At 46.7% G+C, this 13,364-nt stretch overlaps 1 long non-coding RNA gene across 4 annotated transcripts in view; it reads right to left on the bottom strand.

The window, feature by feature from the left end:
- Positions 1-13,364, bottom strand: part of LOC136097621 (uncharacterized) — a 74,849-nt gene that overhangs the window by 20,969 nt on the left and 40,516 nt on the right. The gene's annotated exons all lie outside the window — the stretch shown is intronic.

The raw sequence follows: 13,364 nt of genomic DNA, 5'->3' as shown, positions 1-13,364 counted from the left end.
TATGGCATCTCTCTCCTCAAGACTTTAAAGCTTTTGCTGTACTTTTAAACAAACAGGGAACCTGCTTTGAAATGGTGGAGTGGAAGATGAAAAAATAATGCAGTGCAACAGCATGCAGGAGTTTAGGCATAGTGAAAAATGAAACTACAGGGGAGGGTAATAAGCTGGCTTGGTACAATTATCTTAGGAAAACACTGGAACTAAAGAACTTTCTAAGGAGAAAGTGTCATTAGGACTACAGTTCCATATTGTGTCTGCATGATGGTTTATCAAAGCAGGACCAAATATTACTGGCAGGGTTCTGGGCGGAAGCTCTAAGGTAGAGGAAAAATATGGTACATGCCAGCATACCACTACAGCCTATAGAAATCAGCAAAAATTGCTGGAGTCTTGGACCAGCCTCATCACACCAGTGCAGCACATGCCAGATAGTGCTTAGCCCTCTGTTTTCACTGCTGCCAAGCACAGTATTTTCTTTCCAACATAGACAATTTGAAAAACTACCTTTTCTAAAAGGGAACTGGACACAGTCCCTCCTTGAAGGGCAAGACTAAGCAGGAAACCCTGTGCTGAGATCAGCCAGCAAGGGCAAAAAAGGACAGCTGACCTGTCAGGATGCGGGCTCGGCACTGCTGGACCTCTCCTGTGTTCCATCAGCTGCCATGGAGGCAACGGGGCCAGGGAGCTGAGTCCACAGCCCCAAAATTCTCAGAGCAAAAGACTCATGGTGGGCCCAGGAAAACTGGCACCAAACAAGAAATTAGAGGCAAAACTCAAGACTATTTATGTGTTTGGGCTTAAAACTGGGCAGGTGATACTTCCGAGTGTAACCTGGCTTTTCTTTTAAAAACACAAAACACTTAACACTGGCAGTAGATGTATCAGCTCCCTTGGAAAGGTTTCCATTCCATTGGGGAAGCAGGAGATGTGAGGACTCATTTACTGGGCTCTTTCAGTCTTTCAGATTTATACAAAGTTTTGGGCCTGTTTCTTTTTTTCCCATCCTATCTTGCTGAGCCACTCACAACTATGTGAAATAAATTCCTGGGAGTGGATCACTCCCACAGTACCCTCTGCCTCTTGATTTACACCAGAAAAATACTGTTTGTACCTGCAGAAGATAAAAAAAAAATAGGTGCATCTTTTTTCTGTCCTTGATAAGGCTTCAGCTGCAAACGCAAGCCAAGAGTCACACCATTTTCTTTACACTGGAGTTGCAGATGTTGGACAAAAACATCACAGATTTCATTGCTAGCTCAAGGAAATCTGCTGCAAATGGCTTGCAGGGTCACAGAATCACAGAATGTTAGGGATTGAAAGGTACCTCAAAGGATCATCCAGTCCAATCTCCCTGCCGGAGCAGGAACACCCAGATAAGGTTACGCAGGAATGTGTCCAGGCGGTTTCTGAATGTCTCCAGAGAAGGAGACTCCACAACCCCCCTGGGCAGCCTGTTCCAGTGCTCTGTCACCCTCACTGTGGAGAAGTTTCTCCTCATATTTAAGTGGAACCTCCTGTGTTCCAGTTTATACCCATTGCCCCTTGTCCTACCATTGGTTGTCACCAGGAAGAGCCTGGCTCCATCCTCGTGACACTCCCTCTTTACATATTTATAAACATTAATAAGGTCACCCCTCAGTCTCCTCTTCTCCAAACGAAAGAGCCCCAGCTCCCTCAGTCTTTCTTCATAAGGGAGATGCTCCACTCCCTTAATCATCTTTGTTGACCTGTGCTGGACTCTCTCCAGCAGTTCCCTGTCCTTGACCTGAGGGGCCAAGAACTGGACACAATATTCCAGGTGTGGTCTCCCCAGGGCAGAGTAGAGGGGAAGGAGAACCTCTCTCAACCTACTAACCACCCCCCTTCTAATACACCCCGGGATGCCATTGGCCTTCCTGGCCACAAGGGCACAGTGCTGGCTCATGGTCATCCTGCTGTCCACCAGGACACCCAGGTCCTTTTCCCCTACACTGTTCTCCAACAGGTTGTTCCCCAACTTATACTGGAACCTGGGGTTGTTCCTACCCAGATGCAAGACTCTACACTTGCCCTTGTTATATTTCGTTAAATTTTTCCCTGCCCAAGTCTCCAGCCTGTCCAGGTCTCGCTGGATGGCAGCACAGCCTTCTGGCGTGTCAGCCACTCCTCCCAGCTTGGTGTCAGCAGCAAACTTGCTGACAGTGCGTTCTATTCCCTCACCCAAGTCATTGATGAATATATTAAATAGTACTGGTCCCAGTACTGACCCCTGAGGCACTCCACTAGATACAGGCCTCCAACTAGACTCTGCCCCATTGACCACGACTCTCTGGCTTCCTTTCTTCAGCCAGTTCCCAGTCCACCTAACTACCTGATCATCCAGACTGCACTCCCTCAGTTTAGCTATAAGGATGCTGTGGGACACTGTCTCAAATGCTTTACCGAAGTCAAGGCAGACCACATCTACTGCCCTGCCATCATCTGTCCACCTTGTTATGTCCTCATAAAAGGCGATGAGGTTGGTCAAGCACGACTTCCCCTTGGTGAAGCCATGTTGACTGCCCCTAATGACCCTCTTATCCTGGATATGCCCTGAGATGGCACCAAGGATAAGTTGTTCCATCACTTTCCCAGGGATAGAGGTGAGGCTGACTGGTCTATAGTTACCTGGGTCCTCCTTCTTGCCCTTTTTGAAGACTGGAGTAACATTTGCTTTCCTCCAGTCCTCAGACACCTCTCCTGTTTCCCAAGACTTGGCAAAGATGATGGAGAGTGGTCCAGCAATGACTTCAGCCAGCTCCCTCAGCACCCGCGAGTGCAGCCCATCCGGACCCGTGGATTTATGGATGTCCAGATTGCTTAATTGCTCCCTAACCCAGTCCTCATCAACCGAGGCAGACTCCTCCATTGTCCTGCCTTCCTCTGGGGCCTCAGCGGTACGGGGCTCCTCAGGACAGCTTCTGGCAGAGTAGGCAGAGACAAAGGCGGCATTCAGTAACTCTGCCTTCTCTGTATCTTCTGTCACCAGGGCACCCACCTCGTTCATCAGTGGGCCTACATTGCCTTTAGCATTAGTTTTATCTGCCATGTATTTGAAGAAACTCTTTCTGTTGTCCTTGACCCCCCTCGCCAGGTTTAATTCTAAGGAGGCCTTAGCTTTCCTAGTTGCCTCCCTACACTCTCTGACAACAGCCTTATATTCTTCCCAAGTGGCCAGCCCCTCCTTCCATGATCTGTAAACTCTCTTCTGGTAAGATTCATTACCTACAGCACCGATGCAAGTGGCATATTCCTCACAGGCAGGCCCGGCAGTCAGCTGCCCCCCCAAAAAGGTATGTTTTCTCCTATTCAGGCCACTTTGTGGGATGCTGAGTAAAGAGGGGTATAGCAAGCAGCTGCCAGGCTCCTAGCCAGACACTTTTGCGATCATTGCTACAGCCCTTACTAGATTCTTTCATCATCCCAACCTTCATCCCTACAAGGGGAAAGAACCCATGTTCTCTCTTGAGAAGAAGGGGCAGGAGCACACGACAACACAACTGGCCCCACCGCTGGCAGATGCAATTTCATGTTACAACTGGGTCAGTCTAACAGCTTCATGCCTCAGACGTGGATGGGCTGCTCTTTGGCTCCTGCCTGTGCTGACTCTGTCCCTGAGGACACTGTTTCAGGGATCTAAACCAAAGAAACCAAACTAAACCAAGTAAGTCTCTCGAGTCCCATGCAGATGGAAGGAATAACCACCCACCTCAGCCTCACCGGGCACCCAACAGGATGCAGGAGCCAGGAAGTAATCAATGCTCTTGCAATACACCCTATGACCCGCTGTTCTTCACAGCAAAGGGTCTGTAAATCCTGGGATATACTTGCCTGTACTGTCCTAGCAGATGTCCCAGTGATGGGTGGCTCCTGCTGGAGCTCATGGATGAGGAGGAGGAGGAGGAAGGGAGGAAGAACAGTTTGAGATGACGTGGAATTAGAAAAGACTAAAGAGTAATTACCAAGAAAATAAAATGAATTATATAAAATAGATATTAATAGTTTTCATGTTTTGAGCAAGAAATGCGAGAGATGGGTGAAACAAGGCAGAGTGGAGGGAAAGTGTTCTACAGAGTGAATTAGAGAGATTTATAGCAGAACATCAGTTCCTTGTTTAGCTCAGGTCAAACATTACTTTGCATTTGAAAGTCAGCTCCACTGAGTGCTCTGAAGGATTCTCTTTGCTTTCCAAGGCATACAGTCAAAAGGCAATGCAGAGTGAATCTCTTCAGGGCCTGATATGGCTCTTTCTCATACCATATCTGAATGCCTCACAGGCTTTGAAGTGCTAATCTCATACGCCTCAGGGTATGGAAGTGCTGTTCTTCCATGGAGAATGAGAGGCAAAAGGCAGAGGCCATGGGAGGAGCTTACTCCAGGGAGTCTCTGGCAAGGCAGAAACCTGGACGCAGATCATCCAAGTCTCAAGCAGGCACCTGAACTTCCAGACACACCCTCTTCTCCCTCAAAACGTGAGAAAAGAAGAAACAAAACCAGAGCCATACCACAGTGGTTTAAGTCGTTTGAGAGTCCTTGCTGCAACCTCCCACACAGCAATCACCACACAATCCTGGCTGGTTTCACCAGCACCATCATACCTTTCTTCCTGCAGGTTTGCTGTTGCATCTTCACATCAACTGAGAGCAGCCCCAGGCAGAGGCTGTTTAACCTTCCCCATTACTTTGCATGTGGCATGCAGTATCATGGGGCATCTTGCAGTTTTTGACTCTGAATTGAGTTTTTCACTCTGAGAATCAAACTATTTAATGCCACTTGTGTCTGCCTTGTGAATCCTTTTCGTCCCTGTGAGCAGCTGATGGAAGCAATACGTGTGAGCAAGAGCCATCTGTGCACACCACTCAGGTTTTACCACTACTGCTCACTCTGAAATTTTTGATACTAGGGAGATTATCTAGGTTGCGGGTGATAGCTCTTGAGGGTGACAAGAATCTGGCTAGTGAGTCCGTCCTTAAGTTACTGAGCCTAAAAGAACTGTATGCAGCAGAGATTGCTTTAAAGAAATGTGTCCCCACAAATGAATTGTTTATGAACACTCTGATGTCCACAGTGCTGCTGTGAAGGATTTATGCAATAGGGATGTTGGTATGTGTTCCTGCTGCACTACTGGCTATTCCTACCTATCTCCTCTCTCCCTGCCCTTCAAGGCTTTGTTCTGAATATAGTGATGTGTACTATTTTCAAAGAGTCTTGGGAGAGAATCTAGAGCGTAAAGATTTGCTTCAAAGCAGATCTTCAAACATCTGTTTGTACTTGTGGCACAAATATTTAGCACACTACAGCACAGAGCTGCATGTAGCTTCAAGGCAAACGCAAATGCTAAGAAGTATTAAAAACTCATAAACATAAACAAGATAGCCTGGAGCAGCTTATCGGTTAGGTGGTAATGGGTGGGGAAAGGCTTGCTGTGTATTTAAGGCCCAGCCTTTTTCCCACTGATTTTTTCTGTGTCAGTGACAGGCCAGGGGAAGAAAAGTTCGCGTGCATTTTATCCTGGCAATATTGTTTAGGTCAGAGTCAGTCCTGACTTGCTCCTACAGTGGCTCCTGCCTGCTTGTCTCTGGCCCAGAGAGGAAGGAAACAGCTGCTAATGGCAGCTCCATCTCTGACAGCAGTGCCACCTACGACAGTGGTCACTCCTACAGCAGGACAGGGATTCCAAATGAAGTGTAAGGGACAACTTCTCTGGCAGCAGAGGCCTTGCTAGGTGCCCACACCAGAGCATCAGGGGAGTCTCTGGCTGCCGATTGCCATTTGGTTGGAAAACAGATGAGCAGATGAAGACGTGGTGTTGAGTGCTGTCACTCTACTACCAAAGGCTGGAGTGGAGCTGACACACTAGAACTACACTTGTACCATTGCTATCATGATTAAGCTGATAGAAGTTGGTGTTGGTTTAGGTCAGACAACCACAAGTTCTGCTGCAAAGAGGGGACAGAAACGTGTGACAGAAACTGTGAGGACCCGAGGCATGGCAGCAGTCCCGGTCTTGATGGGCATAAAGTATCACAGACAACATCTCTCTATCTCCAGTTCGCAGTCTTCTGTCTAGTCTAATCCCACCTCCTTGGAGATTTCAACCAAAATACCATTTGGAGCAGCTCTGTCCTGGACACGTATTGTCTTCTGCCAAGTCTGCTGCAGGGACAGGAATCTTTGCCAGCAGAGCAGCAATAAACAGCTGGGTGAGTCACCTCTTCAGTCACCTCACCATAGTTTGCTACAGCTCATCTGTCAGAGCCCTAAATCACAACACAAACACTAAAAAACAACCTGAAATGGATATGCCTAGATCACAAAACCTGCAAATGCTCTGAAAACGTGCAGTCTAATGCAATAAATAGTGCCTTCCCAGGAGAGCTCATTTTGGTTCTCTGAGCAAAACATTGTCAACAAGAAAAGCACTTTTACACTGATATTTCTAGAAGTATGGAAACATCCCTGTATATTACAAGGTACTTACAGGCATAAGTTTCTAATGCAGATCTACATTCAGTTCTGTGTTTCTGGAGGTGAAGAGGGCTTTTCAGTCATGTTGAGTTAATGTGACTGAGCCAACAGGAATTAAAGCTATGCCTTCTTCTGCCTGTTGAGACATGGTGGAAGAAAGCAGCCACTTTAAATCAAAGGGTCCAGATTCAGGGAGGTGCTCCAGCTAGAAATCAGAAGGCAGTTTACAGATACTTTGATAACCTGAGTTTTATCATTCCACAGGCCCCCAAGATCAGTTGGTGAGGGCTGAGTTTCCTCATATGGTATTTGAAGGCAAAATCAATCTACATTTGCTTCCCAATAGGCAAGCCCAGGCAGCTACAGCGTGTTATAAAAAGAGGAGATTAAACGTGAGTTTTGCAGTGCTACTGTCTAAAAAGATACAATCAGTTCTATCGTTAGGAGCTTAGAAGGTAGGATTTAAAATCTGATGTAGGCAGCTTTGAAGCACCAGTTTTGTCAAGAATATCCCATGCTTTGTCCTATCTTGAAAACAGAATTGTTCAGCTATTAAAAGAGATAAATGTAATCTCTGTGCCTATGAAATTGAATTTTGAAACTGCTTTCTCACTGTACTATCTCCAGTGCAGTGAATGAAACCTCTGCTCCTATTCACATTGCTACGAATTATGGGTCGCACCTTGTCTGAGCCCAAAGTGTGCTGGCACCACCAATGGGACAAAGTGCCTGGTGGGCCACAAGAGGCATGTAGCCGGCAGGACAAGGGAAGGTGGTGGTTCCCAGAGGCCACCGGTGACACAGCGTGTTTCTTTGGACCACTCAGTGTGAGCAGACGCAGTCAGAGCGGTACCGAGGTAACTGGGGCAAAGCGCACGAGTTTGGAGCGGAGGGTGAAGGAGCTGGGTGGGTTTAGTCTAGAGATGAGGAGGCACGGGGTGAGCCAACGAGAGCCTATTGCAAATCACGCCTCCCCTGATGGGAGTTACACGACTGACAGAGCCTTATGCCTCCTGCAAGTGGCAGATGGAAAAATGAGGGACAAGAAGCCTGGTCTGGAGCTTGGGTGAATGGACATTAGGGAAAACAACTCCAAGAGATGGGGACTCTCCACCCTTGGAGGCTTTCAAGACTTGGCTAGAGAATGCCGAGGCTCGCCTGACCTAATGACATAGTCCTGTGTGTTAAGTGGGAGCCTGGATGAGCTTGGGTCTTCAGAGGACACTTCCAACATTTCCGTGGTCCCATGCTTTTCCTAGTGAAGGAGATGAATGCTGTTCAGCTCTGTGGATCTGTGTCCTTCTATGCTAGCTAAGGATCTGTTCCTTCAGTCCAAAAATCCTGAAACAGTGTTTAGAAAACATTTCAGCAAATTGGTTTGGAAATCTCCTTTCTTCTGCTCACACATTCAGTTGAGGTCTGCTACAGAAAGCTCTGAAAACAAATTGTCTCAAACACATGGCTTCTGAAAAAATGAAAAGCAAGCGCAGGATTTTTCTCAGCTGTGAACCACCATCTCCTTGGAAGATGTAAGCTCTCAGGCACCCAGGGTCAGAAAGCAAGACTGGACAGTCCTTCACATTTGGGGCAGTACCAGTTCTCAGGGCAATCCCACATCTTGCCTGGGGTCAGGGTGGCCACAGTTTTTTACTCCACCAGGTTAATTCGAGCTCCAGGAAGATATAGTTGCACAGGAGATGTGCACATGCACAGGCAGTCCCGTGCTTCTTACCTAGAGCAACGGGATCTCTCAGCCTCAAGGGGAGAACTGACTGTGAGGATCAAAAGCTAAAGTGGATGAGCTGGGCAAAAAGCAGCTCAGGTTCAAGCAAAGGAACTTTGACAGTTGTATCACTACACTGTCCTGTGGCACAAATATTCTCCAGCATCTTTTGTTCCTCGCGAGGGATGGAATGTGCTATGAAAGGTGGGGACAACCACCCACCTCATCCTAATTATGGACTCCTTGCAAGGTATGTCATGGGATCCCCAAAACAATGTCTCTGAGCTCCACACTCAGGAGGATGCTGTGACACAAATGAGAAGTATGAAGAAGACTCCGCTGGCCCTAGACCTGCCTTAGGAAACCAGGGAGCTCAAAAAAAGCTGCCTTTGACACCTGGAAAACAAAACCTGAAGCTTGTTCTGGTGAATCTGGGGCAGCAAGGGAAAGCCAAATAGTTCTGCTGGGTGCTGAATGCTTCACCTCCAGCTCTTCCACGAAGTTTGTCCTTTCTTGGCATATTTTCCTGCCTTTCTAAGGAGGGTAATTTAAAATTAGTGTCATTCTCAACAACTGCATGGCCCAGACTTTGCAATGTTTGCTGATCCCTTGCATCCTCTGCATGCTCCCTGCCAAGTTCCCTCTTTTGGGAAATGGGGACCTATTTGCAGAGTAAACTCATCATGGCAGCACTGGCTAGAGCTCCTGACAAGCCATCCCTCTGCAGTGCTGCAGCCCTGCAGTGCTGCCTTGGCTGGGTAGTGGGTAAAAATAACAACGAAGGGGTTTAAAATGGAGCAGCTGAAGAACAAATTTGTTTTCTTGTCTTTACCAGAAGTATCCTTGGCTGCAGTGGCTTGAGAAGCACTCTGGCAGCAGCAAGGTGGTTGTTAATGACTGACTGCTCCAGGGCAGTGGAGGATTTGATGCTCTTGATACAAGGAAAAGAGCGGAAGAAAAATAAGTCAAATGAGGGATGCCTGTGTTTGGTTATATTTCTGCATCTGGCAGAGACTGCAGAAATGGTGAGATGAATGAAACTCATAATATGGGGAGCCCCACACCCCAAAGCAGCACAGGCACAGACCATGTCACCACTAGCAGTAAACTGCCCGACACTGGTGGGAAGGACAAAGAACAAGTGTCTGTTCTCTGCTTTCAGGCAGGAAAAAAATAAATAAATAAAATCTTTTGTATTTTCTCTTTCTTTTGGACTTTGTAAACAGTTTTAGAGACTGTTTATACACAACTTGTTTTGTCTGGTTGGATGCATCTGGGTTACTTGTTCTGTCAGTCTGTTCTCTCCAGTTATAAGCACTTCCTCACTAATTGCTGTTTCCTTGACCAAAAGCTATACTTTTCTCTTTCTGAATTCCATATTGAACAGATAGCACACGCGTACACAGCCTCAATACTGCCCTCAGTGCCTCCCCGGGGCTCTGAGATGCCCCCAAGGCCAGATCCACACCTCAAAGTGAAGGCACAAAAGTTCTGCCTCAGGGCTGCTCTCCACCCAAGAGTGCGTTGGCAGCCCAGGTTCCTGTGCTCGCTTGCTCACCCCAAGCTGCATTCAGTGCCCAATGACTTGCTCCTGGCAGCTTCATTTGCTCTCCTCACCTGGCAAACGGCAGCCCCACGACCTCTGCTCCCTGTCCCAGGTACACTGACAGGGCCAGTTGTTCTGGGGAGCTCTTTGCAAGTGGTATTGTGGTAGCGGTGATGGTCCTAATTAAAACAGACTGATTGGACACAAAAGGGATGGTGAAGATGGCATCAACAGAAAGATGACATGGAACAGCTACAGTTCCATCAGGGCTACACTAGCACTAAATACTGCACCTTGATGGAACGTGCTACAGTTAGAAAGCCCACCTGCATGCACCACAAAGATGGGGACAGACTTTTTAGCAGGGCCTGTTATGATAGGACAAGTGGTAATGGTTTTAAACTAAAAGCAGGGAGATTCAGGCTAGACATGAGGAAGAATTTTTTTACAATGAGGGTGGTGGAACACTGGAACAGGTTGCCCAGAGAGGTGGTAGATGCCCCATCCCTGGAGACATTCAAGGCCAGGCCGGATGGGTCTCTGAGCAACCTGATCTAGTGGAAGATGGCCCTGCTCATTGCAGGGGGTTGGACTAGATGAGCTTTGAAGGTCCCTTCCAACCTAAAATATTCTATTCTATGATTCTATTTTCAGCTGTCAGGGAGACTGGCATAAGGGCTGTGGGGAGCTGCTACACGTACTGGGTTGTACACATGTTTTGGAGCAGGAGGAGTACCCAGTCAGTGCTGGGAACTGACAACATCTTACTGGTATGTGAACATCTGCTACTGCTCCAAAGACAACTCAGTCCTGACCTACCTATGGAAGAGATCTTGGGTATTGTTTTTTAAAGCAGTGGACAGGTCAGAATGCAAAGCTACTAGGAAAAAGACCAAGCCAGCACTATATGTTATATGTGGCTCTACCTGCTCCTGTCCCCACTATCCTGCCCACATCCATCCATTATTTCCTACAGTTGACTCCTTTAGAGCATGTGTGGTTTGTTCCTTGTTCAGAGTCCAGTGTTGCATGATCTTAGTTATTGGTTCCTGGGGACCATAGCAGTGACATTAGCAAAGTTAGTAGCACCCCTACAAGAAAATTATATTTATATTATTAACAAAAGCCATCCAAATATCTATAGAATTATTAGTTAATGCTGCTTTCTTTTTTGTTAGTGCAGCATAACTAGGACATAACAATAGATTTGTATTAATAAGGCTTCTAGAGTGAAAAGTGAAATTATATTTGCCATCAGCAATATGACGTTAAATATATGAACTGAAAACTCACTAGCCATCAACCAACAACATCGTCTAAGCACCAGAAAACATGGAAAAGTTCAGTTCTTGATTCTGACCCAGTAGGACTGCCACTTAGATATTTCTGATATTTAATTAAGCAAATGCCATTGTTCCTAACACAAACCATCTTGCGGTGAGCATGCTTTTGAATGCTGAGAGCAAAGCAGAAAGGAGCATTGGCACCCTGAGGAGTTAGGAATTATTCCCATATTAGGTACTATTTGCACAATGAGCTGCGTTCCCAGTTTATCCATTTTCATTATGCCAATTTATTGCGTATTATGGGCAGGGACTGTGTGTTTAGATCAAAACCTCATTTTTGTAGGTGCTACATGAACAAATCATGAGACAGTCCCTGCTCCTGCAGACTCCAGTGTAGTGTCACAGTGACCTGGAAGCAGAGGATAAAGGGTATGTACAATGAGGAGAAGGTGCAAATTGGTATGTTCAGCAAAAAAGCATATTCTTCACAGTGGGGAAAATCTTGCTTTTCAGCAGAAAAATTGTATGGCATGAAAGTGCACATGGGCTATGCAGACATCTCATTTATATTTAAGGGTAGATGTAGTGCTTATGAAATGACACAGATAAATAGCCTAAGACATTTCAGTCCTCTCTATCTAGAGAACAAGTGTATCTGGTGACCATGTTCCTCCACAGTGACCTGCCAAGCTTAAATTTAAAAGGATCTGGGAAGGAGAGGACAGTTCAGACTCTGCACCCATTGCAGCTTGAGTCCTCTGTTCCTGCTGCCATCATCAGCAGACTCTTCACCACTGCGATCTCCCCATCCTCTGAAAAACGGGCTACAAGAACTAACATTTACAGACCTTAGATGTGACAATAAACCCCGTCCCCCCACCCAGCTGCCTCTGGTGATTTGCGTTTTCCAAAGAGATTTAGGCATGAAGGAGCCTGAATGTCACTGTAAGTGTGTGGAAATCTCAAGCAAACAAGTTTGTTTTGAAAACAGGGCCCAACCATGGAGCTAGAAAGCCATGAAGGACTTCAGGATGTACCTGCACTGCATCAGGTGACAGAGACCTGCAGAGCCCGAGCTGCCCCCCAGGCTAGGACCAGTGCAGCCAGGTCAATCAAAGCCTGGCTGAACACATTTTGCTCTTTTGGTGCCATGTAACCACCCTGTGTTAATGCAAACACACTCCTCTTCCTACCGTCATCAGCACCTCTATGTGGCACTGCACAGCAGCATGGGGAGATACCTGCTGGAAACAGCTGCTGCGGGGTGCAGTGGGGCACATTTGCAAGGGCTTACACCACCCCATCTCTGCTGGGGCCTCGGCCACTCCTTACTTCACAGAAATGGCCTGAGGATCCATTTTAAAGGAGCAGGTGGGGCCCAAGGGGTAGGTGGGACAACTAAAATAGCTTTAAGTGAGGGGAGAGAGGCAGCTGAGACAGTAAGCAGAGGTGAGACCAGACACTGGAATCTGAAGGTAACAGATTAATAATGAAGGGACTTGTTTAAGTGTCTTGGTAATGTGGCAACCAGAAACCTCGTATTACCGCTTCAGCAAACAGTGCATATATAACATATCATTGTGAAATCTTGACAACTTTGTACGCAAATACAGCTAGGAGAAGCAAAAAGGAAAACTTGGCGATATTTCTGACTATACTCTCTTCTTCAGTAAAATAATGTTGACACAGCCAGAACAGGCCTGCTATACTCAACTCTCATGCACGTCCTCATTCCTATGGCTTAGTAATCATAACGAACTATGAGGGGAAGGTAAATAGTCTTCATTCCACATCTCTGAGGATAATAAGAAGGAAGAGATTTCAAACATTGGTAATGACTTGTAGAGCTGCACGTTGCTTAAAACACCGACCATGAGCCAAGAAATACACCTCAAGGCTGCAAACAAAAGCTGGTTTTGGCTCTGTGCTGTGAACAGAGATTATATTTGATGAACAGAATTATTGCAACAGACTTAGTTGAGAATCTGGAGGTTTGTGTCTGAAGCAGCACCCCTCACTGCAGCTACAGGCTCCCGCACAGCAAACGTCTGGGTTCATGAAATGCATCCTTGGCCAACAGCTGCAGGTCAATTGTGATGACGACTGAGAAGCATCTTCCATGCTCCTCCCCTCGTTAGCTAAAATATCTGTGCAATCCCTGGCCCATATGCCTTGCAGGCTAAAAAGAAAATGGTTGTCTTTCCGTCCACCTACCAGAAAAAGATCCCGACCACCTGCCAGAGAATACTGGCAAGGAGAAAAGGGAGGAAGTGAAAATTATTTTTTAACAGAGTTTCTAAGAAACAGACAGACCTTCTCACAA

This window comes from Patagioenas fasciata, chromosome 1 (assembly GCF_037038585.1).
Source record: "Patagioenas fasciata isolate bPatFas1 chromosome 1, bPatFas1.hap1, whole genome shotgun sequence".
Classification (NCBI taxonomy): domain Eukaryota; kingdom Metazoa; phylum Chordata; class Aves; order Columbiformes; family Columbidae; genus Patagioenas; species Patagioenas fasciata.
The sequence above is the reverse complement of the archived record's forward strand: the minus strand, read 5'-3'. Positions and strand labels throughout refer to the sequence as shown.